We start from the raw sequence: 4,999 nt of genomic DNA, 5'->3' as shown, positions 1-4,999 counted from the left end.
GAACCCTCCAAAAGTTTCAAGGAAAAGGAGAAAACAAGGGAAGGCACATCTTCACACACTCGCACTGGTGAAATCAAATGTTTCAAGTGTCTTGGTAGAGATCATGTTGCATCTCAATGCCCCACCAAAAAGACCATGATCTTAAGGGGTGTTGACCACTATAGTAGCCAAGATGAGCAAGAAAGTGAGAGTGAGACTTCTAGTGAGGAGTCTAATGATGAGTCTAAGGAAATTGCCTATCCCTGTGAAGGAGACCTTATAATGATTAGAAGACTTCTTAGCAACCAACCCATTCCAAAAGAGCCAACACAAAGAGAGAACATCTTTCATACAAGATGTAAAATTTTAGAAAACACTTGTTCTCTCATTGTTGATAGTGGTTCATGTTGCAACTGTTGTAGTACAAGGTTGGTTGATAAGTTGGCTTTGACTATCATTCCCCATCCAAAACCTTACAAACTGCATTGGCTTAATGAAAGTGGGGATTTAACAATCCAACATCAAGTAAAGATCAAGTTATCCATAGGGAAATATGAAGATAGTGTGCTATGTGATGTAGTACCTATGGAAGCTTGCCATGTTTTATTGGGAAGACCTTGGCAATTTGACAAGAAAACCATGCATAATGGTCTTACCAATGAAATCACCTTCACTCACAAGGATAGAAAATTTGTCTTGCATCCTTTATCACCCCCAAGTGGTAGAAGATCAAATGCAAATGAAAAATAAAATAAAGAAAGAAAAAGAAAATTCTACCAACATGCATATTAGTGAAACAACAAGTTCCAATTATCTAGGTAGAAAACACAAGACTTTTGAGTGCCCTAGCAAAAAAGTCATCATTCTAAGGGGCAAAGACATGTGTGAAAATAAGGTCAGGCTTACTTCTTCCTCTAAACGAGAAAAGCAAGACCAAAATAAACCTTGTGTTGAAAAAGGAAATATTTTCAAAGTTATATGGATTCAACATAAGGAAAATGAGAAGCAAAATGAAAAAGCTCCTAAAACCAAATACCTTTATCATTCATTTGATACAAGGTGTATGAACAATGGGAGTCGCATTGTTTGGATGTTTACCAGTATAAAATTCATTTTGTTGTTTGGTGTTTGTTGTAGGATGGTCTTTGATCCTAGAGGAGGAAGACACAAGAAGAACAATAATAAAGGCTGTTGTCATGAAGAAACATGTAGATCTGAGGACAGATCCTTCGCAAGAAGGAGGGGATGATGACAAACGTCAGCCTTGCCAAATGCAGACAAGAAGAGTGGTCCTCAACTATTGAGAGGGCTCAAGCTCTTATCTTTTGGGCTAACATTGTTTAAATATTAGATTAGAATTTAACTTTTGGGCTTTGTATTTTGGGCCCAGTAGAATAGGGTTTTCTTTGGGCCATGTATTGGGCCTTAGAGGAAATTGGGCTTTAGAAGTAATTTTGGACCAAAAAGGGGAATTGGGCCAAATGGGCCAAGAATAGTGTGTCTACTCTAGAAAAGCCTAAAAGCTTCTCAAACTTGCCCTCCAGGGATGAGAGTTAGCTTCCCATGGCAAGACAAGTGTGACTTGCTTAGGTGGGAAGTCACACCTCCCACATGCTCCTTTTTGGCTCCAAAATTCAACTTTCTAGACTCCTTTTTCCCTCCACTTTTTGGAGACTCCTTGGTCTCATTTTAGCCTATAAATAGAAGGCTTAGGAGATGTATTTTTCAGCTTGAAATTGTGCACAAATCTCTTTTGAGCTCATCTTAGAGTAAACTCTTCTCTAGTTTACTCTAGTCTTCCTCCTTAGGAGTTGGCCTCACCTCTCTTAAGAATCCTTTCAACTACACCAAACCAAACACCTTAAGCTTCTTTCCTTCATGCTTCCGCATCCAATACCATCCATGGAGCCTCCATTCCTCATGAAAGCCTCAATGGAGACAAGAAGAAGCCATCAAGCTACCACATTGTAAAAGCATTGACTATTCTATACAAAAGGTAATGAGAATATTATTGGTAATTATATTCATTATTCACCATCACCCACGTACTTATAGTTCTCTCCAATATTATATTTGGGGGCATATAGGAAAGGATTGAGATCATAACACATATTGTGATAGATGATGAGTCATTATTTTCTTCTATTCCACTAGCCTTTGTGCACCCATTAGACAGTTGATTAGTGCTTAATTGTTCATCATTAGAGTGTTTTTCATCTGTTGGGCTTTATTGGGCCACTGTTCCGAATTTGGACTAATTTCACATTATTTGGCCTAATTTTTGTTTTTAATTATTTTTAGGTATTTGGGTGAAGCAATTTTGGAGCTTGGACATTAATATTTAGTTGAAGAAACTTTCCACATCATTGCCACATCATTTCCATGTCATTTCCACGTCAGCAAAGTCAATGGGTCAACATTTGAGGCCTAGAGTGGCATTTTTGTAATTCTACGGCTCATAATGGCAGTTTTGTAATTCTGAGTGGCATGGGTGATATGACCACGAATTAGGTCTGCATGAGAAGGGGGCAGCCGCTCCATCATCTTCAACCTCTCTTCAAAACCTCCATTTTCGTTCTCCAAGCTTCCATGGATGCCCACCTTGCGGTTTTTCACGTTTTTGGCTCATTTTTACCGTTTTTATGCATATTTGACAGCACCCATTGAGGGTTTTACGTTTGGAATTCGTTTTCTTGCTTGGGCAGTTCGTTTTGTGGGTTTTATTGACTTGGAACAATATCCATTCATGGGGTTTTCACATTTATATATGATAACACCGTTTTGCATTCCATTTAAGCTTTGAAATCTCAATTTTTGCTCTTAAATTGCGTTTTCAGATTTGATAAGTTAGGGTTCTTGGTTCTGATTTTTGTGATTTCAGTTTTGAAGTGTTTAATTACTCATTTCCATGTCTAGCTAAATTCGTGTATTGACTCCTTGATGAAAAATGCAATGAAGCTTTGAGGTTGTGCTTGTTTTGTGAAATCTGCCATGTTTTGTTCTGAATTTGTGGAATGCATGTGGTGAATCTGTCAATGCTTAATTTACAGAGTAATTGCATGTGTTTTGTTTAAGATACGTTCATGCTTAATATATGTAGCTTGGCTGTCACGAATTTAAGGATGTGTGCATTGCTTAATTGCATAATGAAGCTAGATTGTAATTTTCGCTTAGTGAATTATTATCTAGTGGATTGAGACAAGGCAGGGTTGGTGTTAATTTGGTGGCCTATGATAAGTGAAATTGCGTTCGAATCAGGGATGTCAATACGGTTTTAGTCACTGTAGCATTTAAATTAATCTATTGATTAGCATTCCGAATCTGTCTGCCAACCCCCCCCCTGTGTTTTATTGTTGTGTTCATCTGGAAAATTCGCTTTGAATGAAAATATTGGTCGTTGGGAGACGACTTGGTTTACTTTCATGTACTGCATTTAATATGTTTTAATTTGGTGGGGTACGGCCTCTATCAAATTTGGCGCCGTTGCCGGGGACCAATCATTTCGTTCATAGTAAAATTTCCAGTGTGTTTGTGTTTTGTGTTTTGGTGTGTGTGTGTAGTTCAAGTGTGGTTGAGTTGGTATATGTTCATTGTGATGTTAATGTTGTGTTAAGTTCAGTGCCTGTTTCCATTCCTGTGTGTTTCTGTGTAGTGTAGTGAATAGTGTAGCGGCGCGCATGAATAGTGTCATTTCGCCGGTTTGCAAACTCAGATTCTCCAGAAAATGCCATTTTCTACATTTCAGCAATGTTTTTTGTGATTTTTCTTCATTTTTTTTACTTTTCAAAAATTGAAAAAAATACTTGTGCTTTGAGTTTTGATCTGATTTTTTTTGTGCTTCTGTTTGACCACTCAAAGGAATATCCTACCAATTTTCAAGTCATTTGAAGGTCGTTTGAGTATACTTGTAGTTATACCCTTTGTTATGCCAATATCACTACAATTAGTGCTTTTTGGTGCATGACTAGGGGAAACCCAAGTGAATTACAACCATTTGACCCTGAAATTGATAGGACATTCCACAGAGGAAGTAGGCATCCTAGGAATCCATCTTTGCATGCTGAATATTCAGTGACATTTCCTGATTCTTCTGATTCTCATCACATTCCTGACACTCCTCATTCTTTGCATTCTGAGCATACTGTATATTCTGAGCATTTTCATACTGATAACATGGCTCAACCTCCTCCACCTCATGAGAGAACCATGAGTGAGCTCACTGCACCAGAGTTCACTTATGATAGTTTATGCATACAATACCCTGAGGAGGAGGTTCCATATGTGTTGAAAACTGGTTTGATACACTTGTTGCCAAAGTTTCATGGTCTTGCAGGTGAGGACCCGTGCAAACACTTGAAGCAGTTTCATGTCGTCTGTTCCACCATGAAGCCTGCAGATGTACAAGAGGACCATGTATACTTGAAGGCTTTCCCTCATTCTTTGGAGGGTAATGCGAAAGACTGGCTGTACTACCTAGCACCCAGGTCCATCACAAGCTGGGATGACCTGAAGAGATTGTTCCTTGCCAAGTTCTTTCCTGCTTCAAGGACAACAGCCATACGGAAGGAGATTTCTGGCATCAAGCAGCAATCTGGGGAGACCCTTTATGAGTACTGGGAGAGGTTCAAGAATCTTTGTTCAAGCTGTCCACACCATCAGATTTCTGAACATCTCCTCCTGTAGTATTTTTATGAAGGCTTGCACCACATGGATCGAAATAAGATTGATGTCGCAAGTGGTGGTGCCCTTGGTAACATATCCCCAGCTGCAGCCAGACAACTGATAGAGAACATGGCTTCAAATTCTCAACAATTTGGCACAAGGAGTGATGCCATAGTTGTTAGAGGTGTTCATGATGTAGGAGCAGCCGAGTACACAAAGAAGTTGGAAAGTAAGATTGATGCTCTTACTACACTGGTCAATCAACTTGCTTCCAATCAGAGAGCTCCAGCTGCAAGAGTTTGTGGCCCTTATCAATAGACATCATCTCAGTCCACGTTATTATGATTATGATAATAAG

The 4,999-nt window shown here is 39.0% G+C and overlaps 1 non-coding gene across 1 annotated transcript; it reads right to left on the bottom strand.

Moving 5' to 3' along the window:
* Window positions 1-4,532: 4,532 nt before the first annotated feature.
* On the bottom strand, window positions 4,533-4,641 carry LOC114170924. The gene has a single exon (XR_003601277.1). It is a non-coding gene; the product is annotated as a small nucleolar RNA R71 (small nucleolar RNA).
* Window positions 4,642-4,999: the final 358 nt, after the last annotated feature.

This window comes from Vigna unguiculata, chromosome 11, assembly GCF_004118075.2.
Source record: "Vigna unguiculata cultivar IT97K-499-35 chromosome 11, ASM411807v1, whole genome shotgun sequence".
NCBI lineage: Eukaryota > Viridiplantae > Streptophyta > Magnoliopsida > Fabales > Fabaceae > Vigna > Vigna unguiculata.
This window is presented reverse-complemented; position numbering and strand designations above follow the sequence as displayed.